At 40.2% G+C, this 26829-nt stretch overlaps 1 long non-coding RNA gene across 10 annotated transcripts; it reads right to left on the bottom strand.

The window, feature by feature from the left end:
• Nucleotides 1-26825, bottom strand: LOC113947542. 10 transcript variants are annotated; one of them, XR_003527786.1, is made up of 6 exons: nucleotides 26651-26825; nucleotides 23119-26371; nucleotides 22372-22447; nucleotides 16223-21946; nucleotides 2686-2842; nucleotides 1-294 (listed from the first exon to the last, which is right to left on the bottom strand). It is a non-coding gene; the product is annotated as an uncharacterized LOC113947542 (long non-coding RNA). The 10 variants fall into 10 exon arrangements; XR_003527787.1 differs by lacking the exon at nucleotides 1-294 and having other exon boundaries at nucleotides 2370-2842; XR_003527782.1 differs by lacking the exons at nucleotides 1-294; nucleotides 2686-2842 and adding an exon at nucleotides 12445-16051.
• Nucleotides 26826-26829: the final 4 nt, after the last annotated feature.

The raw sequence follows: 26829 nt of genomic DNA, 5'->3' as shown, positions 1-26829 counted from the left end.
TAATAACAGCTGCCGCTTACACCCAGTTATATTCTCAGTCCACAGTAGAATAAACTTTGGGCCAACTGAGTCTTCTGTTATTTTAAAATCAAGTATTGGCTTATCCTTGGCTGTCCTTGTGCAAACATCTGACCTGGAAACTTGAGCTCACCCAAAACTGTCCAGCTGTGGATGCCCCATCCCTAGTGATGGATCCTACTTGGTCTAGTGGAAGGTTCCCTGTCCAGAGCAAAGGAGTTGGAACAGGATGTTCTTGAAGGTTCCTTCCACTCAAAACATTTAGTGATTCTATGACTGTAGGAAAGGACATTACTTAGTAACAGATATATAGTTAGCCACAGTAAAATAGGTAGAGATTACTTTATAAATCCAATAAACACTGTACTTCTGACTGTCATAAATATAATTTTACAGGATCCTTTTTAAATGGAGCTCCATTTTACAGATGAGAAAACTAAGGTTCAGCAAGCACACCGGCTTTACCCAGTTTTAGAGTTTTCTTCTGGCAAAGACTGAGGCTGAGCTCTGGCTCTTCTGCTCCCCAGTGCTTCAAGAACTCAACCATACTCTCCTTAGCTATACAAATAAAGATCTTAAGTGATTAAATATAAGTACTGAAGCGAGGCTCATGGCTAGCAAGAGTGAATTGGCATGAAATGCAAACATAAGCATGAGAAAACAATCTGTGTTTGAACCATAAATGCCTGTTTTCTACAGGAAAAGCCATGTTCTCCCATAACATTTACAAGCCATCTTGTCCCCAGCAAGGATTAACATTCGGCATCGATGTACTGATCTGGCAAAGGGCTGCCAGTAATGTAATCTTTTTTACAACCAGCAACATGCTTAAAGTCTTGACGGACTTGACCTCTGTCCATTGCTAATCCCTAACTTTCTTGCCCATTCAGATGTACATCTTTAAAGAGATGGCACTGAATGTATAGCAAAGAGCTAAACTTTAACTGAAGGTGAAACAAGAGCTGCCCAGAGAAAAGCAGTGGGAGGAGGGAAATCCGAGTGTTGCTTACCCAGCCTCGTGCTGGGATTTTGACCCCATCGTGGGGGTAGAGGTGCCTGCTCAGTTTTACACGTGCAGTGCCTTTATTTCTGCCCAGATGGGAGAACACACCTTTTGGCAAGAGAGGATGTAATGTATTAGCTTGGATTACAGAAGCACTGTAATCAGACTCTTTATGCTTAGACTGTCTGAACAGTCCTTGATCCCAAAGGATAAAGCTAAACACAGTAGTTGAAGCTCACACATGGAAAAACGAGGTATAAAGAGACCTTATATCTTACTGAATCAGTTCCTCAACTCCCAGTTCAGGCATTTGGTTGAAAAACCAAAGTGGTAGATTTCCATTATATTCACAGTCAATCTAAAAAGATTCCAGCTGTCTTTTCTTTCATTTGTGTGACAACCAGTCCTGGGATACATGCCAGCTCCTCAGATATTGCTGCTCCACAGTCTAGTTATTTTAACTTCTGGCAACTGGTTATTTGACCTCTTGGTGGCTTGTCATTTTAGTATCACTTTCTCTGTGTGGATAATCTAGTGGGAATCCCTCCTTTATAAGGCAACAGTCTACACATGGTAATTGGCCAGAACACTGAAGTATTGTGCTGTTAAGTCCAGTCTTGAGCCACAGCTGAGGAGCACTAATTGTGTCTGGGAAGCACAAAAAATGTGGTTTAGTCTCTTGGTCCTCAGGCATGGGAGAAATCTCTAATTTTTAATATGCCATGTGTTATGTACGAGGTTTGGATCACTCCCTAAAGCCATGTGATAGCATTCTCCTCCTCCTGGATGAGCACAGCCTGGGCTCCAAAGGACACGCAAGGAGAAGAAGATCAGCCCTCAGCTTCCACCAGCTTGTGAGCGATGAGTTACATCACTCTGGTGTGAGAAACCAGCAGAACTGATCTTTATTCCCCTGTCCCACCATCAGTGATTACAAATTAGCATAAAAGCCAGTGGAGTGCTCTGTATCCCATGGACATCCTCAAGTGATGGCCAGTTCTGTTGGATGAGGTTTGCTTTTCATTAATCTCCAAAGCAGCCTAAAAGCATCTCAGAAGAGCCTTGTATCTGCAGACAGTCTAATCTGCTGATGCTATATACTCAGTGAGAAAGCATGCAAGCAATCCAAATAAAAGAAGGAGCCATATATCCTTAATTTAAGGCAATATTCCTTCGTCCACCTTGAGCAATCAAAGCACAGCCACAGATTTTCCAGTAGTCTGGGAATGGGATCTTAGAAAATGGTGTACTCAGTCTGACATGGACTTAAATAGGTTTCAGAATAATCCATTATGCATCAAGTGTTTAATTGACATAATTAATATTTTTAAGGGGAGCCATTTACATTGTAAGTTCTATACACATTATTTACAATTTCAACAGTAACAGTTAATGCTCTGTGACAAACTATATTGTTTCCAGCTTGTTATCCATTCATAACAAGGTCAATCTATTACCATTATTTTTGTGAATGTAGCTGTTACCTTGAGGCGAAAAGTTAATTGTAAATTACAGAGGAGGGATTATTGAGTTGTTTTTTTAACTGTATTCACTGTAATGTATGGTAATGGTGTTATTTTATGAAACATTTACGTTTAAAAGCATTTCGTTATTCGTATCACACATGCTGGACAAATTCACTTTTAAACTTTTCAAGAACTTACTCAATGGGAAGGGAAGAGCCATTTGAAAGGATCCAGCTGAACACTCCATAAGCGCTGCAGTTAAAACCAGATGCAGTCTCATCTATTTTCCCCCTTTGTCTGAGGCTGGTCCCTCTGCCATCACCATTCAACACAACTCTGAGAAGTGCTCAGTGCTCTGAGAAACAGGAGCAGATTTGATTGTAATTTAGAGTAACACTTTAGCCCTTACATCACAAAAATGATCTGTAAGAGATGTATCTTCAGATTTTATTCAGCCCCTGATACACAGTACATACACAGGGCCACTCTGATGTCTGAACTCTTCTCCTCCCTACTTTTGCGCAATTTCTACTGTGTTGGGTGATGCCCTGGCAGACAAACTTAAATCTTATATTTACACCCTGCCTTGTTTGCCCCCACCTGAGCAAAAGTCAAAGGGTATGTGGCACTGCTGCTTCCCAGATGGCAGTAAAAGTTGTCATTCAGAGACTACACAGAAAAGGATGGGGAACCATCATAAAACCTGTCTTTCCACATCATTTTAACAACGCTTTTCAGGGCAAAACCCATGAGCTTTACATTACATCATTGACTTATCCATCTTAATGGAGAGTTGACACCATTTAACTTCAACCCAGACAACATTTCTGCTGTGCCCACAGATCCAATAGATCTGCCTGCTGCGTTGATCTCCACCGTACTTGTTTTCTAAATTGTACTTTGAAATTAGGTGGTTTATATAATCCCATTATATTCTGGCTTCAATTAAAACACTGGCATTGAATCTTCACAATCACTTCCAGAATAACTGAGAACAAACTCATAAACACTGAATATTTTGAGCTGAATAAAGAATGTAAGAGGCTGATCATTGATCAGATGCAGAAATGTGTTTCCAGTCACGCAGGAATAAGAAAAGTAGTTTAGAATTTTATCTTCTTTTCTCCACTGAAGAACAGGCAGGTGAGAGCTGTTGAGGTATTTCCTTAACCAACCTATAAGAGATATGTTGTAACTTCTGAGTGATGAAGTTTCTGTAATATGCTGGGGGGTGTTTGGGTGAAATTTTATAGAGAACAATTTAAATCTGTTAGAACCAATTGCTCACTTGAAAAAATCTATTCCTTTCTTCCTCAAGTCGTAATGAAAAATAAATTTGTCAGGCTTATGCCTTCTATCTGAAAGGCCTAATGTGCTGTATCAGACCAGGTTTTCCTGTATCTCATGCTCTCAGAAACTTTAAGGCATCATTAGGTATTAGCATATCCAGTTTGGAAAGGGTTAAATAACATTATTTCTGTGGTCTCCATGGCTGGTAGCATGCTCAAAGTGCACAAAGCTCAAGACATGTGCATTCTTCGTCCAATAACTTGTCCAGTAATTGGTATATTGATTGCTAATGTCATCATGTTTTAGTATATATAAACCCTCTCACTCTATCATACAGCCGCCAACAATCCAAGAAGTCATTGTTTATTCATTGTAACTCCCAAACTGGCGTGTCAGATTCTGCTTCAGGCCTTGCTGATAAAAATCAGGAGATGATTGGGCACACACATTCTTGACATGGCTGACCCATGACATCTTAGGGCCAGCAGGGAGCCTGTCATTATGTGTACAATACTCTTCTTTCTTCCCCCTTATCTATTCCCAGATGACTTTGAGATTTTTATTAACTCATTAATGACTGAAGATGTCATTAAAGAAAGTGGGAAGGAGGGGGGAGAAAGACATTTTGTTTGTTTGTTTAAAAGTGGGGAGCAGCAAGCCGTTGGCTCCACTTGGAGAAAGGTGGGGAATCTTTAGGACAATGCTGAAGGATATCCAGAGGAAAAGATTGTTAGCTCATTAGGATGACTAAAGCCAAACTTTGAAGGGAGAAAAAATATTAGGCCATATTTGAAACACAACTGAGGAAGGAGGGATGAATTTCTCCACAGAAAAGAAACAACAAAATGAAACAGTCAAAAAAGCTGGTTAGGTTTATGCAGCACAATCAGTAGCCCTCACAAGCACAGAAGGAGATCTCCCTGGCACTGCCTCAGTCTTCAGACACTTCAGCATTCACTCAGAATAAGTTTTGTGTTCAAGGTTAACATTTTACCGTGTCTTTAAAAGTGTGTCTCTTTACAAAGGGAAATAGAATCTCTTTGGGTTTTTTTACATTTTCTTGTAAATATGGCAATTGAACAGATATTGAAAAGCATTAAATAGTAATCACACCTGATGTGGGTTTTTTCTGGGTTCTTTTTCATCCTGAGTTTGTGAATTCTACTTGTAAATATAGAAAACTACTGCATATAATTTTGCAGATTTTTACAATTTGGACAGAATTTTATTACTTTAAAATATATATCTGAAGCAGAATTTTCGTGTGAGTCGCCTGACAGGCTACTTCTGATCCTAGAGCAGTCAGTCACTAAACTTCCCCTGAATTTGGGATAAACAGCTGGTCCCACCTTATGAATTTTTACTCCTCTTGAAAATCCTGCTTTTATTTTTTAATTTCTCCTTGAAACAATCTCACATCTGATATTTTTATTGGAAGCTGGATTCATAAAGTAATGAAAGCTGTCTTTTTCTTCCTGAAATTTGTGTGTTTCCTATCATTAGAGGCCTGTTGGTTTAGAACCATGGACTTAATATTTTAAAGATTGCAATTATTTTATTTTAATAGTTGCCATTTGTGGATTGACTGAGGAATAGCGAACGTTTTCCTGCCTTAGGCAGCTGCCTTCCATATGGTTGTTGATCTCAAACTAGAAATCCCTGATGTGATTTCATGATTGCTGTGATACTGGACGTTAAAGTGACATCAAGCTCAATATCATCTGCATCGGCTGGCCCTTAACATTCCTTGTTTCAATGTTCATGTCTTTGAAACATGATGGGGTGAGTGGAAGAATGATGAACTTGTTCCCTGAAAGAACCAGAAAGTATTGGTATAAAATACTGGAATAAGCTCCATAGATGGGACCTGTGCATTACTACAATCAACTCAAACAGGAATCTGCTTATTTTATCATACAAACTACAGATGACAATCAGGTGTATCAATCTGACTTTATAAACTGACTACAGTGAGTTTTAATACTCCTAATAGGAGTTAAATGAAAATAATTTAATTATACCGTGTTGCTTGTGACAACTCACCATTCTCCCTACTCAGTAGATGATCAGATCACCTGGGTCATAGAGCAAACATTTATTCTTAGGAACAATGATAATATTGGTGTGTCCCAAGTCCTTGTGAAGGCAGTGAACATTTTCTGCAATATTAGAAGTCTTCCCTGGTTTGCTTCTTTAAAAGAGATTTTTATTCTTCTTTTGTCTCCTGATAATTAAAAGAACATTGTTTGTATTGTAGTGGGAGCTGGAGTTCTCCGTCAAAGGTCAGGGACTTGTGCAAGATGCTGTCTGGGACTTTAAAAAGTACATAGATATACATACACATGTATACATATATATATATATATTCCAAAGGAACACAGAGGGGTTTGAAAAAAAATATGGCAAGAACACATCAGCATTTGCTGGCCTAATCAGCTAATCAGCTCTGCTTAATGAAGGTGTGTCATTTCCCAGATGCACCTTTTTGAGAGGAAGCCTTCCTTTCACCTCCCTTTCTGACATCCAGCCTCTCTTCCATCGTGTGCTGAAGTGGGAACCTGTGATGAATCTTTGGATAATGGACTGTTTGCTTTGACAAACTACTCCTAGTGAAACACGTGCCTGTCTTGGCGACAATAACAGCAAAGTGCGGATTTTGTGGAAGAAATAGAGGCTTTGAGGGCTCCGGCGCCAGACTCCGAGTCTATAAATTGCTGGACTGGGATGTTGGATGCCTTTTAATATTTTCAAACATCCAGTAGAGTAATGAAAGAACTGTAGGACTACCCTGATGTAAGACCTCGGGAGAGTTGTTTTCAGAGATCATGGGAGCTCACAACTTGTTTAAGAACATGAAGTCCTATCCGAGTAATAGCTGGAAATAAGTTGCTTGATTTTTCTATCCCCAAAGACAAATTCTTGTAATAGCAAAAGTGTAAAATCCAACAAAGAGAGGCTTGATACTTTCAGATACTCCAGCCACTTCACAGTGGGGAAAAAAAAAAGACAGACTGACAGTGAAACTATTTGGGGTAAATAATGAGGACACACTTCTCAGAAATAAACTGGCATGGATTTGGCCATGAGATGTCAGATTCATAATTTGGGAAATGAAAGCCTCTATATACTAGAGAGCAGGCCCTAGCCCAGCAGTGGCAATTCAGCCTTCTGAGCCACAGGGATTTCTTTATAAGTAGTGGTATATTAAATGTGGGATCCAGTAGGCCAAAGGTATAGCAGAAAAACAGAGAAAACGTGCAGAGACAAAAAATGAGCTAAAGCCAGACACTAATTACTTCACAGTAATTTTGTTTTCCTGTAGAGTTGACTAGTATATCTTGCTCCTTCAAGGTAAATGCTTTTCCTATCACTTAGATTTTACACCTACTACAATTTTTTTAATTTAAGTGAAACCAGGGAGAAAGCAGATTTTGTTTATTTATCCTTTTTCAATGTGAAGATGAGGGGTGGATTGTTATACTGTGCATGTAGCTGGAGTGGGCTGAGGAAGAGCACTTTTAGACAGGCCTAGGTCAACAAAACAGATTCATCCATCACATCTGCCAGAATGGAAAGATAGTTGTCTCTATGCTCGGTCAATCGGAGACCTTTCTGCTGAGTCAACTGACAAGATTGCAGATATTTGTGACAAGAAGGACACTTATCCACTAGTAAGTGGGCTGAAGACCACCAACATGTTTGGCGGTGGGTCCTAAGCCTGGGAATCTCTAAACTCTTAAACAGCAGCATATTGCTGCTTGCAGTCCTCCTCCCCTTATCGGTGGAGAATCATTACCAAAAACTAAGCTGGAATAAGATAAAAGAACAAAAGGAAGGGATTCTGAGGTGCTAATGGTGGAAGGTGTGAGAGTCAGTAGAAAGTACAGTAAAGAAACCCATGACAAGTCATGATAAATGGGTCGTTATAAAATTCATGTTTAGGCTGCACCAGTCTGGGGATAATGCCATTCGTCATGGCAACACTGGGGCACTAATGAGCCCTCATTGCATATTCATGGCTTTGGCGCCTCTCTCCTCTCTCTGCCTCCCTCCCACCCCGAACCAATGCCTGGTAAATATCTCCACCTCAAGCTGAAACTCGACTTAGGCTGCTTTTTTTTTTTTTTATTTGTTATGTTGCAGCAATTACACTGTAAAAGTGCTGCACAAGATTGATTGCTCTGATCTGTAGTTCAATTGTAAATTAGAATACACATCCCCCTGGGGACACACGGCCCCTATTTGTGATTAAGAAAAAAGCCCCATAATAGACTAATAGCTAAAGTTCTCTCTCTTTTACTTTCAGGCAATTAGCTTGATGAAATGGCCTCTTTTTGTGTACCCTGGAAGTGTAAACCGATATCATAATGAAGTATATGATGTTTATTCTATTATTTTCACCTTGCCATGTATGCAGGAATGCATAAATAATGGCTGCTTTGTCTAGTACATTTACTGATTCAGAAGTAAACTCTGTCTTAAAGATCCCTTAGCCCTATGTTAAGCTGGACACTGTGACTAGTCCCTATAAAAACTGGTGTTCTGCCCAAAGAAGTTGGAGATAATTTTGAGTCAGGTGATTAAATAATGTTTGCAGGATACTTTCATTTATGGTGAACCTTAATCGGAAAATCCTCCTAATAACCTTGTGAGAAAAAAAAAATCTCCATTTTACAGAAAGGAAATCTGAGGGGGAGACGCTGAACACGTTACACAAGCCCACACAGGACCTTAATAAGTGCTTAAGAAATCCTACCTCCTTGAATGTTTTTTCAGGCAATGAGAAGCTCCTGTTCCTCTCTCTTGTAAAGAGTTATTAATGCTGTCCTGTATGGGTCATGCAGTGCCTCTGACCTTAACTCACCTCAAAGACACACAGCTCCACAGTGTCGCAGTTGTCTTCATTCCCATGTGACATCCATGGTTAAAGCTCTTTCACCTAAATCCAAGGTGGATATGGTCATGCCCATATTCAATATCATGTGTTGGATGTTGGCTTTCCCAAGGCTCAATCTGAGCTGTCAGTCTGAGCAAATGAGTCATGTTGTGCAATAGTGTTATAACACGGGGACGGCGTTCGTGCAGTTGAGCTCGAGATAAATATCTGGGAAGAAAACTGCCATGTGATGATAGCTCTGGGCATATCTGCTTTGCGAGGAAAGGTGCTTCTACATTAGCCTTTCACTTTGGCCCAGGAGTGCACTTTTGAAGTGAACCCTCCAAATGACCCTGCTTACCCTGTCCCACCAGGCCAGGCAGCCTCGGAACACGCAAACGGAATTCTTTTGTGTGAAATCAAACCAGGTGATATGGTCTGGGAGCTCCAGCAGCTAACGGGGACTCAGTCCACTGGAGCATGCTAGGACTGGTCTGAGTAAACCTCTGACATGCAGCAACCTGGGGCCAGTCCCTGCTCTGCAGTGCACAGCGTAAACGTACCTTTATTTGCCTATTTGCTAAGCAGAGCAGGGTTCCTACCCAAGGAATTGTAAGAAACTCGGATAGGAGGACATGTGAAATGGCCTGAAAATCCTGCCTGAGGAAACACACTGCTTTCTGTATAACCCCATCGGTTTATCTGCAATAGAAATATTTCCATTTAGTATAAATTCTGCGTGAGAGAGGTTCTGAAGGGGAACATAACAGAGCTTCGAAACATTTTGCTGAGAAGCACTACCAGTGCAAACCTTCAAAGGGTAACTCTGTACATGGCTACAAAACCATATTCTGTTTAAACTTGTTCATCATTGTCTTCTTGCATGACAGCCCTGGCATTTAAAATATGTTAGGGGTGACACAATACTTTCACCTGGTGCAGACATATATCACTGGAAGGATGTTCTCATAAACAAAGTGCTGCAGGCTATGATCTTATCATTCTCCTCTTCCTTCTTCTCAACTCAGTTCAATGACAAACACGTATTTCTCTTCTTTGCTCCAGTTTTCTGCTCTACAGAAGCCTGGTGTTGGAGCAACAGGTGATGTTGCAAATCAGGAATGACAAGCACTAGTGGTGGTGGCCTGGTGGGGGAAGCAGCATCAGAGGGGGCAGCAAACATGCAACAAATTTTATCGTGCTGCAGCTGGTGCAACTTCATGGCATGAGCAGAAGTGCACTCACGTGCATGCCCGCACACGAGTGGGTTTTTTTGAGAAAGACAAAGCAAATTAGAGTGTTCATATGTAATTAGCTGACTATTAGTGTGGTTCAGCCAAGGCAATAGGCAGACAGTTAACTTGGAGATAGCTCGCAGATAAAAGGGCTGAGGAGGGTGTTCTGGGGAAAGCTGGAGGTAATGGTTCAGAAGATAAATTCCTGACAAATTGAGCAGGTATCTCAGAGTAATCTTGCCCTACATCACCAGTACAGTGAAGCTATACAGGCCTTCCCTCTCTCCCCTACAAAGCTGAACCCTTCCTGGCACCCAGGGCTCTTTCTCCTTGGACAGCTCACTTCTAAATTATTTAAGAATTATAATTTTCTATTTAAACGCATTAGTTTGGACTAAGACTGTGACATTTCCTGCTCTCCTTCTTGTGCCAGCATGTGAAACAGAGGCTATTACCCTTGTAGAGGCTGGAATATCCCCAGCTATTTATCTGAGAGTGACCAGGTCTAGCAAAAACTTTATCATTTACCATAAGTAAACATCACACCTGGGGAGAAACCCAAAGTGCATCCAAGTTCAAGTCTTTGCAACGTCTATGAAAATGTGGGTGTTTTAGTAAATCTTTGTGCTGAATGAAAATGTCATTATAATTTTCTCTCATTTTACAGCTTACAGGGAAGTGCTTTTTTCTGTCCTTTGGGAGTTTTCAAGATTTCATTTTTTTTCAGCTAATTCTGTGGCTAACCAATAAGCTGCTAAAATGTAAAAAAATATAACTGAGCCATTTGCTTCAGTAGTTTCAAAATATTTCAATTTTTTTTGCTTTCACTTATAAATTAAAAATTAAAATTAAAATATATTTCAAAGCAAATAAATGTTCACTTAGAAAAACATGTATCTGGACACTTGCAATTATTTTGAAAAGTCTTTAACATCTTCTTTTCAGTTGAGAAGCTTCACGAAAACTGCATTATTTAATCCAAATCTTTTTGCCTGTCTGGCATTTTTCAGCACAAATTTTTCATGAAAAACCCTAGACATAATCCACTTTTATGATCAATTCAGTATATTAGGATGTTCTTGTTTGGGATGACTTCTGAGGAGAAATAATTGAGAATTTCATGCTGAGTTGATCCAGTACTGAAATTCTCAAATATTGTTGAAATTATTCATGCTTCTGAGTATCCATTTATGGAAAAGCCTACATTTCTTAGGGCCTGTGGCTCCTTTCGTTCCTCTCAAATAAGATTGATCTAAACTGTTTCTGTTGAAGTAAAAATTTATCATGGTTTTTGCACAACTTGTACACTATTTTTTTTGCCACTATGTAAACTCCATAGCAAGTCTGTTAGAACTTTGTCCTTCAAGGAAAGTGCACACTTGATATTTCAGATTAAATGTCCTTGTATTCTGTCATGCCAGACACAGAATTCACTAAATAGACAGAAGAACTTGCACTACTGGGGTGGGTTCAGCCCCATTTACTAAAAAACACATTATTTTTTGCTGACGATAGATCACTTCTAAACATACAATTAGCAGCTTTTGGTACATAGCTGTTTTTAACCCCCAAAGTAAATTACCACTTGCTACTTTTAATGCTCAATTGTTCAAGCCTCGTGTAAGCATTTTGTCATGAGCAAAAGTTGGAGTAAATTCTCTGCAGAAGAAATGTTGAATCAAGAGCGCAAGATTGTGTTGATGTTTCTGTTCGTCTTGAAGGAGGGAACCTTCTGCTGTAGATCTCAAGTGATGCTCAAGGGGAAGAACAGCACGTACAAGGAGGGGAGCCAAGAGCCTGCCACTAGAGATAAACCCTGGGGACAGTGTCAAGGTAAGGGCCCTCACCAGCCACTCAGGAAATGTTTTCTTCCTGACTCTTGCTGCCCTGCTTACCTTCTTCCCGTGGTTGTTTTCCTCATCCCACCTTGCAGAACGACAGGAAAACCTGAGGTTTTGCACATGTTTCTGGAGAGAGGGTTATCTTGCCTAGAAGGAGCAGTTCTGTTCGACCAAAGGTCCTGCAATCCCCTCACCATCTCCTATGAGGAGCAGCTGAGGGAACTGGGAGTGTTTGGAGGAAAGGAGGATCAGGGAGCACCTTGTCACTCTCTACAACTCCCTGAGACAAGTTTGCAGTCAGGTGTGTGTCAGTCTCTTCTTCCAAGTAACAAGAAATAGGACGAAAAGAAGCAGCTTCAAGTCTCGCCAGGGGAGGTTTAGGTTGGATATTAGGGAAAATTTCATCACTGAAAGGGTGGTCAAGCGTTGGAACAGGCTGCCCAGTGAAGTAGTGCAGTCAACATCCCTGAAAGTGTTAAAAAAATAAGTAGATATGGTGCTTAGGAAAATGGTTTAGTGGCAGACCTAGAATGTTGGATTAATGGTTAAACTTGATGATCTTAGAGGTGTTTTCCAACCTTCATGATTCTATGACCCTATGATCTCTGTGGCAGAAACCCCCAGCACATATATGGAAAAATGTCAGAAGTCAAAACCAATTCTTCTCATAAGGTATTCACCTTGTTCCTATCACTCAGTGCATTACAGACTGAAGTTGCATAAACCAAGAATGTTTAATGGTATTCTAGCCTGATTATATTTTTGGTATTCTGTGGCAGAAAATCCTGCAATTTAATTATGCTGCATGACAAAAAATTTTATTCACTTTAAACCTCTTTTGCTCCTTGTATTAACATAGTCTATAAATATTCCCCTCTTCAGAGTGTTCTTCATAATGTTTGTCACAGTATACACCTCAGTCATCTCCTTTCAAAGAGTTCTAAATTTGTCTCATTTTCCTTTGAATGGAAGCAGATACATACAATTACTGACAAGACAACCACTATCAAACCCAACTCTTGTTACAGAGACTGAAACGCTTCCAAAAATTAATTATTTAAAATTATCCAAACAGTGCAAATATCCAAAGATCAGGCAGATCTATGAAACTTGCCTGCAGCAAAATCATGCAATTAGAATCATGCTCATAAGTGTTGCAGTCTTAAAACATTAATAGATCATTTTAATGGAAGGAGTTATTAAAATTGTATTTGATTTGCATTATTATAACACTGAATGCGCTATGGAAAACTGAGTTCATGAGTGAGGTACAGCACAAACCAGAGTCTTATTATCTGAGCTGGAACTTTTAAAAAAACCATGCTTTATAGTTCTGAATATTCTTTAGTTTTATTTCTTTTCTAAATTGATGAGAACTCTGGTTTTTATATTAGAAATAGAAAATGAGGAGGAGGATAAGAAAATAGCTGGAGATTGAAATAAAGACTGAGAAAAGCAATTTGAGGAAAAAACAATCCTTTCCAAAGTAAGTAATTTTTATCATAAATGAGATGTATTGTTGTCATCATAACCACTATCAAAAGTCCCATGAATTGCAGGGTTTCTGTAGACGATTTAGGAAGAAGTTGGCCCAAATGTGGAAGCAATTATAAAGAAATTCATGACTCTTTAGTAAGCATTCCTTGTTTTATTTCTGTTACAAATAGACTGTAATTTGTGGATCTCTATCTGACATCTTTTTATTGGGCACTTACCCTCTCTGACCTGTTTATAAAATTCCCCATTTCATTAGTGGGACATCACCAGCAAATCTGATACACAAATGTCTCCTTTAATCCAGCAGGAAGCAGAGTCTCTTGGAGTTAATGGAATAATTTCAATCATTTCTAACAGATTTAGGAATAAACCCGCAAGGGTTAAAAGAATATATATAACCATAATTACAAAGTGCAAAAAGGAATACAGTTTCTTTGCAACTGAGATATTTTTAGGGTTTTTGTTCTTTAGAATCCCTGTACAGGTATGTCCCTCATGTACAGTTGTCAAAAATAGTGTTTAGGCATTTAGGCTTGAGTTGATTTAATCCAGTACAGAAGTGTGCTCTAAATTTTTCAGGGCAGTGCAAATGTGTAAAAATGGTGTCTTTGTGTACAAAAGCTCCATTTCACTTAGAAGAACCATGCTAATAAATTAAATAAATGAAAGTATTTCTGTTAAAAATAGAAACAGTGCCTCATAGAAAAAAATATCCTTGATCTTCTGAACTTAAAATATGTTTTAAAATCCAGTGTTCAGATCCTGAGCAGGTGTAAATCATCACAGAAATTATGCTGTTACACTTTACATGATATTACCAAATTGTCTTGCTGGTAATTAAGAATATCCTCTATGGAATAAGGACCAATGACAGGAGAAAGTATAAGTTGATATTGTCTCAGCACACATAAGTGGTAGACAGAAATATTCATGTGCATAATCTTATACCTTGCCTACATGATACCCAGTGGGCTAAAGTAATAGTGTACAGAATTATCTTGGAAAAGACAATTCTCAACAGAAACTAAAAATCTTATGAGTTGTCTGTGTTTCTTATAATTATACATGGCAAAAATGGAGATAAAACTAACAGGCATACTCTTGGAAAATGTTTCTTTAAAAATGCTTCTTTAAACTTTCAGCATATTATACTCAAACGTTTTTCAGGCCCAATTTTTCTGTATTTCATGCCAAGAAAATCAGTATTTCTTTCTCCCTTTCTTTTCATGGGTCTATTAGGTTTGCAATCTACAGCCCAGGGAAACATATGCAATTCCTATTAGTCAGGAAGGTAATGAAGTAGTTCTGATCAAACATGAAATTTTTGCCCTGAATTTCTGGTGTAAATTTCAGGGGGAAAGGCCACCTGGGAATTCAACAGCCACTTCCATGGAGAGCCAAACAAGCCACTCTGTCTGCTACAGCACAGCTCCTTTAACTTACCAACACAATGAGATTTTTTCAGGATCAAATTTTTCTTTAAAAAGCAAGTGCTTCCCTTCCTTGATATTAAAAGTGAACCTCTCCTGATTCTTGTGAAAATTATTTTTAACAGTTTCCTTGAGGAGATGTCCTTTTCAAGTTACATATTTGAGCAATTCCCCGGGGCTGGAATTTGAGGTGTTCATGGAACATGCTCTGACCTCTGTGTTCAGCTCATGGCTTTCCCCAATATACTTTGAGCTTGTTTTCAATTCCAACTAAGTCACTATGGGGATGTTAAGTCTAAATTCCACGTAACAAAACATAAAACTGATGACCAATTCCCTATTTTCTCATTTTGGAGACTAAGATCAATTTTGGTTCTACTATCCAAAATATTTAGAAGTAGTCAGCTGAGGGAGAAAAAACATAGTGCATAGTGGTGAATGATGCTTGCATGCATATATTTAAAATCTCCTATATGTCCAGAGCAACCAGAATCATGATGTCATAAACAGATGACATTAAAAGGCCAAAAATGTGAAGACAAAAAGATCTTCTGTATGGATTATCTGTGGGAATCCTTATTGCAGATATTGAAGGATATTCTAGATTAGAAGAAATCAAGAAAGAGTTAAGCCTATATGTAGGTTTAGTCTTTGATCTTATACAAAGTGTAGAAGGCACTACTGTGTATTAGAGGTCCCCTGAGCAAGAACCATTATCTAGGCATCCAGTGCAAACACATTACCTTTGGAAGATTTATTCCAAGGTATGAAAAAAATCCCCCAATAGCAGGAAGAAATAGAAATATTTGTAAGCTTCTCTTGAAACCCTCAGAACTAAACCAGGATGTCTTTTAAGACAAGCTCGAGCAACATTGTCCCTCCAGGATCTCTGATCAGGCAGTTTCCTGATATTCATGTCTACACACTCCAAGCAGGAACATGCTGAATATTAGCATCTTTCTGGAGCTGTTTAATATATGTGGTTCTATTTTAGCCTGTAGGTATCCTGTTGGTATCCTGACTTCTCTTATATCCTATAACATGGAGAAGTGTAGCTTTTTTCCTTATTAATATAGAACATACAAGTATCCACATATGAGGACTAGTGAAACATTGCCTGTTGTAAAACAGCAAGTATTTTGTACAGAGGGAAAATTCTGTGACCTGCCTACTAAATGACAAGCACAAACAGTTTCTTATGTATGGCCCCCAGTGAACTCATCCCATTTTGTGAATACTGGAGCTTTTCAAACCTCCAGAGTTTTGTGTTTAGCAAAGCAGATGTGCAAATGGAGATCCAGGTGACCTCCCCTCTGAGGATGAGGCCTTTGACATACATTACTCCCCTGCTGACAGCACGAGAAGTGTGGATCAGTTGGCATTTCACACCTGCAACTAATGTAGAAGTTGTAACAATATAAGTGAGCATTAGGGATAGGAGCGATGCTTTGGACACAAACCAGCTATATTTAACAGGAAAGGTGCAAATCCACATTACGATTCGGGATATATATTAGCTCCAGCCCTTTAACCTAGAAAGAAAGAATTATGTCCGAGAGAACTCACCTCAAAGAGTTTCTCTTTCCTCTGGCAGAAGTGATGATTAGGCCAAAACTGCCCATTTGTTTTATCTCTAGGTGAGGAACAGACGATTTAGTCCATGCGGCTTCAGCTGCCTTGGCTCAAGATCCTGATCTACAATAAATACCTCTTCACAATCAATAGAGCAATGAACTTGGAGTAGAGCCCAGGACCTTTCCCAGCAACTTTGGCCTGGACTGAGCTGACCTGGTAAATCTGCAGGAGCGGGGAGAGATCTCATTGAACATCCCGAGTTCTCCAAGTCCTCTCTGCCTTGGGAAGTCTGTGCCTCCAGTTAGGCTGCTGGGGCCAGGAATTACAACAGCTTTTCACATACTATTTTCTTGTTGGCAACAGATGTTCTGAACTGCTCCTTGGGCTTTTTGGACTTTACTGATGCTGCAGTATGCATTCTCCTACAACACTCATCACTGGCTGGGGCTCTCCTCACTAAAGCAGATCTATGAACTGCAGAACATTTGGGGTTGGACAGATTTGTCTGCTGCCCCGTTTAGGAGTAGTAAATTTTTTGGGTGGGTATAAGGGTACCAACATCCTTTATATCAGCTTGCTCTAGCCCTGGGAACTCATCTCCACTTGATGGGTTTTGGAGGTTTCTTTGTCAGCATGTCAGGTGGCTGCTCGGATATCTCCCTACAGGCTGATGCCTCCTGCCTTTCTTCCTGGCTGAGAAACATCAGAGGTGGAAGTGAGCAGTTTTATCTCCTTCAGCAAGGTGTACAGGGTGGGGATGGGTCACAGCAGCACATCTCTCCTTGAAAAGTCAGGGGACGCAACCCCCACCAAAACAGGCCCCTGGGCAGTTACGTGACATTTGGCTTGAGAAAGGAAACCGGTTTGTCACCTCATTGCTTCATGGTGTCATCCCAAGGCAGAGCTGAGGAGCACCTGTGGGCTAGATAAGATAAGATGACATTATTGAGACTATACTCATCGTGTTCTGAGGATATTCTAGTTTCCAACCTCAAAATATGATATATTAAAAATGTGGAAGGGTTCTCAGTTACAGGAATATTAATTTATAGGTTTTCCTACCAAAGAAAGCAAAGCATCTGACCCTACTCATCTTTCTGATTTCTGTTAGAAGATTCAACAGCTCCAAAGCAGATGAGATCTGCCATCAACCATGACCCCTTGGCCTGAGAACTGTGTGTACACATAGGAAAGGTGTTCTTCCCCAGAACAACACAGGCTACAGATGAAGCAAGTGTAGATGCTTTGGTGTAACATGATTGCATGTGTGTACCCTGCAAAATGCATTTTGGATGCAGTTGAGACTAGTAGTACATACAATTCAGAATTATTAGGTACAGTAAAACAGGTAGGAAGGGCAGAGAAAAGACATGGGAAGGTCTAGATTAAGGCAGGAAAAAAGGAAAGATGATTGATGTGGAGACAGCTAAAAGGATGACAGGTGTGACAGGCAGGATCAGGTAGAACAAACCCAAATGGCTTACAAGAAGATGGAAAAATGCCTCTCTGGCATTGTACCTTTAGTGTTTTCCACAGTGATATTATAGTGCTTTTTCTATTCTTGCTGCAAACAAAGCACTGAAGTTCTCCTGATTATTTTTTCCCCTGTGTAAGATGTCCTTTACGCCGTGATGAGATCACTGGTGTATTAGTTCATTTCAATCTTTTCAGAAAGAATCCAGGAACTGCAGTGAGGTCATGACTGCAGTAATGTCTAAAAGGATGGTTTTATGGAGGAAAGGAGAAATATTCCTCTCATTTAGAAAAACTGTAACAGAATTTGTGGTTCTCAAGTGTGTTGGACAAGTTAAGGTTTGCTTGTTTTTCTGTTGCATTCCTTTGCAAAAGCCAATCTGCTTCATACTTTTGTTCTTTTCTTAAGTATTGCATAAATCTAACAAAGGTTGCAGACAAATCACCCTGCTAGAGCAGTGCTCCACCTGAACAATCATCTATCAGCATCCCTACCCACGGTACCTCCCCAGTCCCACAGTCAGGAACAGGGTAAAAAATCAGACTCTTGTGATGACCTGAATGTCCTCACATTAGACCTTCTCTATCATACAGAAGGTAGATGCCTCACTGGGAACATCCTAGTTCCCATGTCTTTCAAGGAGAAAAATCCTTGGGGCATCCCCTAGGGCCACAGTATCACTGCTTAACATGACATATTTGTGCCTCACGGATCAATGGAGCAATGTCAGGCATGAATTTGGACCGTGACATTTCAGGCAATGACCTAAAAAAAAGAAGTGGCTCAGGAGTGCCAAAATTTCACTGTTACTCTGATTTTTACCTCTGGTCTTTTCCACTCTCTGTGGAAGTGATAAGACTTAATGATATAATTCTGAAAGGTCTCTGGATGGATTTACTACTGGAAAGAAACATGGAGAGAGGTGGAATCACATGGCTCTTTTTATCATGGCCAATGTACTGTATTTTAATGTGTTCTAATGAACTTAACAATTGCACCCCAGTGTGCTTGCTGCCTGGTTCAGAGGGGTTGTTTTGAGCTTGCCATCTTCCTGGATTCTTGAGACAGTTCCCTTTGGATTTGTTGGGTCAACAACAAAGTGGTGATAACAAATACACTTCTACTTTAATCCAGCACTGTGCTTTCCCCCTCTTTGCAAAGTGGATTTGTACATACCAAGAGTTACACTGCTCCTAGTTTAGCAACTTTAGGGTATTAGTGACGTTCATCACAAAACCAGTTCCTCTTTCATATCCAGAGCCCAAATGTCCTGGATGATCCATGGGACACAGAGGATGCTGAAGGTTTAGTTTTGCTGAAAGGGTTTAAGAGCTTTAGTTACCCAGAGAGGGGTGGGAGATTAATGGTGTTCTTTGGTAATGACAGGGACCTGTGAGCTCTGAATCCCATTGCATGCAAAGAGGAACCCACCTCTATGTATTACTAATATGCATAACTATGGAAAGTCTTTTAAATGAAAAAAGACTAATTAATAATGCCAAGTGGTCTGGATGTCTAAGTACGAATTGGATTTCTGCAGGCTTAGGGAGGTGGGGAAATGGGTTAACATTGCATTGTTTCAAATTACAGGGTTTTAAATTGCTTAAAACGATAAGCAGAGAGGGTTTCCACACCAGATTTGAGACGTTAGTTCTCTTTTATTTGTACTAAAGTTTCAGCTTGAGCTCACATTGTCATTGTACCCAGACTGCTTCCCAGACCAGCTAATTTGTCTACCTGTGTTCCATTTTAGGCCTTGGTTTTAATTTGAGGATGATTCCTGCTAATACCAAAGACTGGATAGGACATCCATTAAAAGTCTACACAGCAATTGAAATGGAAAATTCCAAAAGAAACCCTATTAGAGTTTTTCTCCATCAAATCAACATTACAGACTTCTTATGCATTTCTTAATTAGACATTGATATTAACTGGACTGTTGCATGATTTAAATCTAGCTCTTAATCTCAGCTATTCTATGCTGCTGTAGTTTTTATGACATCCAACTAGCGACTGCTTTATGCATTAATCTATCTGGAAAACCACCTTCACATTTTTTTTGTCTTTTTTTAGAAGAATAAAGGCCCCAAAAAGGAAATGAAAGCTTTTGGGTTCAGCCATTAGTAATTTTCTGCTTAGTATTTGAAAAATTGCTTATTTTAATTGCTTCATAGAAGAAAAAGATATCAAAGCTAACATTCTTTCTCTCCAAACTTTGTAATTATTTCTCTCAGACTCTTATTTGAAATGCCTTGAAAGGATTTTCATTGAAATGTAGATTTCTTCTCTTTCAAAAGTACTTTTATTCCCCCGTGCTTCTTTCTTTTTTTTTTCCTCCTAGTGACTTCCTCTCTAGATTTAGAGCACAATACATAGTCTCCAATCTCTGGACACCACAGCATGTGTCACATAGATTTCCCTTAAGTGTCATCTTTAAACCTAACCTTCCCATGGCCCATAGACTGTGCTGACAATTGGCCTCAGGTCTTAGTCTGGTATCCTTGGGGTTCCTCCAGGGACAGTGAAGAAAAGTCATAGGTGTTATAGGGGTTTGCTCTATCAGGATCAACTCATTCTGAAAATTTCTATGTGATTTGCTTATTAATATCACTACCAAAATCAGGGGAACTGAATGGGAAAGTTTTTTAAATGCTACGCGAGAGTGTCGGTGAGCTGAAGTTGGGGCTTGTGGTAAAGCCGAGGGATAGGTAAGCTTTGTATAGTTTTAGGTTCTGTTTCCAGCAGTATAAATCCTGGATATCCTAATCCAGGAAGGAATTTGCTAACCAAACCCTGTAGTTAATTCTGCATTGTATTTAAACATCAGTAGCACAAAGCTTCAGGATCATGTTGGCCTCCTGGGTAATCCTTGATACCAATACAGCAATAGTAGCAAGAAGTTCTTTATTTCACCCACACCTTTTCAGGGAGCATTATTTACTAATGGATTATGGTCTGGTCAAAATGATCTATACATTCATTACATCTGGAGTGGGTTTTCATAACTCACAGCACCTAAGAATGAGGTAAAACTCACATTTGTTTATAGTGCTGCGATTCTGCTCGGCTAAAAAAGGTGCAGAGAAAACACTGTCCTAAGCACTTGTGGTCTGCTCAGAGTCCCAGGTGATTTCTCATGCCAGCTCAAAAGCATCTTTGAGAGCCTCAGAAAAGTGGGGGACCTGGCTGCCTCAGAGACACCTCAAAATACAGTTGTTCCTCTGCAAATAAATCACCCCACAAGCCTCTCGTGGTCACGGCTGAGGTTATCTCACAGGGAGAATCTTCCCGGTGGAACTAAACATTTTGAGAAGATTGAAATGAAGCTAAAGCATTCTCAATATCAGATTTTACACGCATTTTTTGCAATAACACAAAAGGAAGAAAGAGAATAAGAAAATGAGTTAGAGGGAGATGGAGAGAGAGATGGTCTATTAAGCAAAGCTACTTTTTTACTCTCTGAATTTACAGTCCTGATAGACATCTTTATTCAAAATTACTCATTTTTTATATTCAGATACTATAGCTTTCAGTACTAGGTCCTAGATTTGTCTGGACAGATTACCCTCTTATTTCCACAATGAAACTTAATTATCCTTTTTATGTCTTCAGATACTTCCAGTCATTTCCTGAACTGTTTCTGGGGACAGAGAGCAGCTCATGGGTCAGTCAGTAAAGTAAATACTGTGTATCCCTGCTGGCCACACATTTTTGAATATGAAAGCCCTTTGGTCCCAGGTTTTCTTAGAAAAATTTGAGGGCTGGTCCATGTAATTTGCTCTGATCTACTTTTGCTGAGCTTTTTTTTCTGACTAGGCAAGGACTCGTCATTTTCTCAGCACCTTTCTGTGTATTACTTGGAAGCATCTAAATGTGACTAACTCACCTGGAATCTGTAGAAGGATATTTGAATGCGTCATCTCTGAGACAAGAATAACCCCTCATGAAATCCAGGGTGGAAATCACCGCGTGGTTTCAAACACCCCTTCCTGTATCCCTGCTGTTGCAGCAGGAAGGAATGCATCTGAGTAGTTAAAGTCCGAGTGACTAAATAAATTGCTTCAAAGCAATAGTAGTAGCACAGAGGGATGTGTAAGTTGCTGGTATTGAGTAGTTACTAGACGTCAGGAAACTCTGTTGCTTTCATCCATAAAGAAATTACCCATTATCTCTACCTTCTGTCTGAGCAAAACTAACACAGAGCAGTCAACACAGAAAGGTTGCGTGAGATAACCCAAGACCTGCAAATACTAAAGAGAAAATTATGAGCATCCACTCAGTCTTTGAGAGTTAGTTTTTAGCTTTTATTTTTTCAAAGTATCAGTTGTTCAAATAAGAAAGAAAAGTGTTATAACTAATTAAAGTATAAATTGGCTTAAGGAAATTACCCAAATAATTAGAAAGCAGAAAGAGAACACAACTGGGTGTATTTTATAGAATCCTTTATGAATGAAATGCTAAGTCCTAAAGAGCTGACCTGGTAAAATAATATTGAAATATATAAACAGAGCACGTGTTGTTGTAGTACCCACATCAGTTTTATTGGGTTGGACAAATAGTTCAGCAAATGAGGAACAAATGCAGTTTTGCTAGGTTGGAATGAACAACTGATTTTGTATGGACTTTATACATTGCATAAAACCCAAATTAAACAAATTTCTCTTACCCTGGCATAGTATTCACTCTGCAGTTACATCTCTGCCCGAAAGTTGCTTCTTCCAAGTCCAACTTGTGACTCCAGCCTGAAGGCAGGAACCGGGATGGTACAGTATCACTGAGACCACACAGTGTGTCATGCCAAAACCAGAAATCAAGATGTCACCACGGTATAAAACATGAGTTTCTCCGTCACACCCAACCTACATTTTTTCCTGATGAGCTTATCACATTTAATTTCCACTAGCCTGAGAGAACAATTCTCATTCATTCATTCAGTTTTGGTGATTCAAAATAATTATTAAAAGAAAAGATACTGAAAACAACAAGCAGCAGGATCCAGGGATTGAGGGTCTTGGGCTGAGCCCCACTTTTTGCTGCTGATGGGTTCTACCCTCTTAGACCTGTCACTTCAACCCTCAGCCTGGGTGCATTTACCTGCCTCCATAAAGCAGATAGTAAGCACTGTTTATGGGGCTCTTACACTCCCATGTGCTGTAGGGTCTGTACAGTGTATGGCAATAAACTGGGTCCTGTTCTCACCTCTGTCCTCACTCCCTGCCACTGGAAAATGAGTGATAAAAAATAATAATAATAATAAGCTCAGAATAATTATGTATTGTCTTTATAGGGAAACAGGCCTTGGGCACTGTGAGCTCTCCACCGGGAGAAGTCCCATTTAAAAAACCTCCCTGGCATAAAAATGAATCGAATCCTGTCACATGAATGGCCTGCATTTACTATTCTTTTCACTTACCTTCTAGTCGTTCATTTTCTGAGCTGACTTGTGGCTCTTCCCTCATTGTCAGCGGGAACTGGGTAACAAGAACTTGCTGGAAATGGAGTAGTAAATAAATAAACAAACACAGAAAAAAGCTGCTGACTTGGCAGATGCACTATTACAGCCATGATGTAGAACTATCAAACAACAAATACGACTTCTGAATGTCTCAGGATTCACATCACAAACAGCAAGTGAGGAAACTGAAGGAGGATTTTGACCAGTGATAATGAATTTGGAACAACACTGGATTTTCAGATCATAAGAAATTCAGGACAGGTCTGAGTTGAATCCTTGATCACAGGTATTCTCCTTCTTGTAGCCATTGTAGCATCAAGCACTTCATCTATCATCTGTAAAAAGTCAGCACTTGGACTACCCCAATACCAAGGACCACTCCACTATAGCCAGGAAAATTAGTCAGCATCTCTGCTCTACAATAATGAAAATATTTGGGTAGTTCAGGAGAACTCCTCTCCTCCCAAGCAGCCAACAGCTCTTACTGTGATACCAGGCTCCTTGTTTCACCCATTTCAAATCTGAAGCTCTTGGAAAAGGTACCAGTTCATAACTGCTGCATTGGTCTTGCCTCAGGAAGATGGAGAAAAACAGAGCAGGGTAGAGGCAGAAACAACCCAAGTAACTTAATGGATGTTTTGCTGGGAAAAAAAGAGGAGATTAATTAATGGGAAAAGCCTGATGGTCATTAAGTGTCCTGGAGCAACTATTGTGACAGTGAAGCAGTGAGTTCCTGTGTGGCTTTAAGACATCTGCCCTAAGGAAACATTCGCAATTGAAACTGCGTCCTCTTTTTCCCAGCTCTCCAATTCCCATGGGCCAGCAGTTGCCTTGCTAAATGAAATGCCTCTTTAGGGAGACCGGCTGGCCCCAGGGACTGGTAATGCAATACAGAGCCTTTCATCTCTCACCCATGAACCCAAGTCAAACAGAGTTTGGTAAATGGCCAATAACCCTTACCATCCCAGGGCTGTTTGGTGACCTGTGCGAAATGAGGAGGGTCATCTCTGTGTCTGTTTACTAGAAGGCAAGTGTCAACTTCACCATAAAAAGGGACACAGTTACTACTCATTATCACCCAATTTAACATTCTGAAGACAAGAGAATGAGCCTGGAAAACTCAGCCATCTTCTGACCCAACCATGGCGGTCCCAGGACATCAGTGCTTGAAGAACATTAATGAGGACAGTTGCATTGTAGCAAACCAGGCTGTGCCTCTCCTGCCAATAAGAAATCCAAGTCTGAACTACTCAGAGCAGCACATGATTGCAGTTTTTCCCAGATCTACACGGAAATCCATGGGATTTGGTTCAGTTTTTAGGGGCAGCAGGCACTGAAGCACAGCCATGAACTTACACAATGCCGCAGACTTCTGCAAATCTGCAATTATGGTCTTAAATAGTCACAGGCAACCTGAATTGGGACACAGCATCCAGCACTGATAGAGTTAACGTGCTGAGAAACCCTTTACTGGAAGGCTCTGTTCCCTCACTCATCATGAATACACTGTTCTGGTTACCAAAATAGCTGTATTTGGAAGGGTTGAAGGCCAGAAGCTCTCTGCAGTACCCATTCTTGCCCTATGCACTGCTCATTTTAAGGTCAGACCTTTGGCATCAGGAACCTGTTAGAAGAAAGAGGAATCACTTTAAAAGTTGTTGCCACTCTGGGGATTACCCTGGAAGGTCTGAGAGGGTAAAGGGAAGGGCAGGGGCAGATAAACACTTGGCCACATGAAAAATCAGCTGTCCCTAAATTTCAATACATCTGCATAAACCTCCCAAGACTCCAGCCAGCCTGTTCTTACAGTGTTCCCAGTCACCACTATCATTTTGTAGCCCTTCTTATGCCACAACAACGACAACATTGTCATTGTCAACTGAGAGTTACTGTTTAATCCCTCCTATCTTGATTAATTGCATTAAATTGGTATACCTATGTTAATTAAACAGAAGATGGCAGAGGCAGCTTTTACTTCTTACTCTTTTGCATAGAGCATTTCCCAGGGCTTCACAGGTTGTGGAAAAACAATACAGACACGCAACACATCATATTTCAACACAGCTGATAAAGCTATTTTACACATGCAGTGGTCCACTATTCTTTTTGCATATCACAGTATAAGTTTAATTACCACGCTGCTGCTGCATGGCAGCTCCTCTCACTTTTCTTTTTTTCTATTTGTATTATTTGCAAGTCATAATCATGTTTTCCTGTCATCCCCGAGCAATGTGCCTGCGTGCGTACAGGCAAATGCCAAGCCTGGAAAGGAAATTTGATGCGTGTCCATGAATTGGAGTTTTCAAACTTTGGCTGAAGATTAGTACATGTAAACATAGCTCTGCCCCCTTCATCTTGGATAATTGGTCACAAATGCTACTTGACACTTCTCAAATCAGACACTTTACATACTTCTGAGCATAGCTGAACTTTTTTGGCAGGAATTAATTTGCTTTGCAACTTAGCTGCTCATTCCTGGCCCGATCCCTGCTCCAGTGATTTCAGGGCAATGTTCTGCCAGTGCGAGGAGCACAGAGGCAGGACTGGATCTGTTTGCTAGTGCTGACGAGCCCGCCTTGGTGACTCCCTCAAAAAAACAATTACTGCAGCTAATGTTCCGCCCTTTGGCAGCTCTGATTAACATTGGGATTTTTACCTTCGGGTCCCTCTTTCTATTCCAATTACTGTGCAAGTTGCATGGCATCAAGGGACATCACAGAAAAACAAAGAAGGCAATGTAGCATCACCAGAAAATGCAACTTCTGACGCGCCAGGAGCCTTCCACAGCAGCATCAGCTTTATGGGAGATGGTTACAGACACCATCAGCCTCCAAGGGGACTGTCTCACTGTTTTCCTGCCTGTCCTGCTAACAGTGCATGCTCCAGCAGAGAAGGGAAATCCATTTCTGAAGTACTGATGAAGTTTTGAAGTAGCCACAGAATTTCATGCTGTTAAGCAGCCCCCTGTTTGCTCTGACATTACGGCGTGTTTACTCACCGTGCACCGGTACCGCGGGAGCTGAGCAGACCATATGCTCACTTAGAAGGGTTGCCAGGTCTCAGGGAGCATTGCTGTGCCTATTCCAGGAGGAGTTTGGGGCAAGAACGCATTCCATAAGGGTTTTCACTAGGAATATTGTATTTTATCTGGTGATTTATTTTTGTCCAGCCTCTGGACTAAATGGCAGTTTATCAGCACATCCATGTAGATCTGTGAATAACCGATAGAAAATATCATTCAGCCTTTATTCACTGGGATGTTTATAAGCTGCAGCATATTAAAAATGTTTGTCAGTTTGTTCTTTTCAGCTATCAAGTGGGATGTATGCCAGCATGCCCTCCTCTTGCTGGCTGCTTCATCCACAAAATGGAGAGAAAATGATGAAACAATGTCAGTTCTAGAAGAGGGCAAAGGTTCACAAGAGTTATTTCAGCATTATTGTCTTGCTTATCACCAGCACTAAATCTGTAAATTAGAATGGGCTCCTACCTGCAGAAGCAAAGGATGAAACTCTGTGCTGTGCTTCAGGAGTAGACCAGGAGAAGAGCAAGTCCCTGGTGATGCACCTGTGTTGCCTTGGTTCTCATGACTTCCTGCAGCTCAAAGCACTGATGAGGAGTAGCCAAGACAGAAACAGTCCACACAATGTTTCTCTGGCCGCTGGTGTC

This window comes from Corapipo altera, unplaced genomic scaffold, assembly GCF_003945725.1.
Source record: "Corapipo altera isolate COAL_440 unplaced genomic scaffold, ASM394572v1 50, whole genome shotgun sequence".
In the NCBI taxonomy this organism is placed as follows: Eukaryota; Metazoa; Chordata; class Aves; order Passeriformes; family Pipridae; genus Corapipo; species Corapipo altera.
The sequence above is the reverse complement of the archived record's forward strand: the minus strand, read 5'-3'. Positions and strand labels throughout refer to the sequence as shown.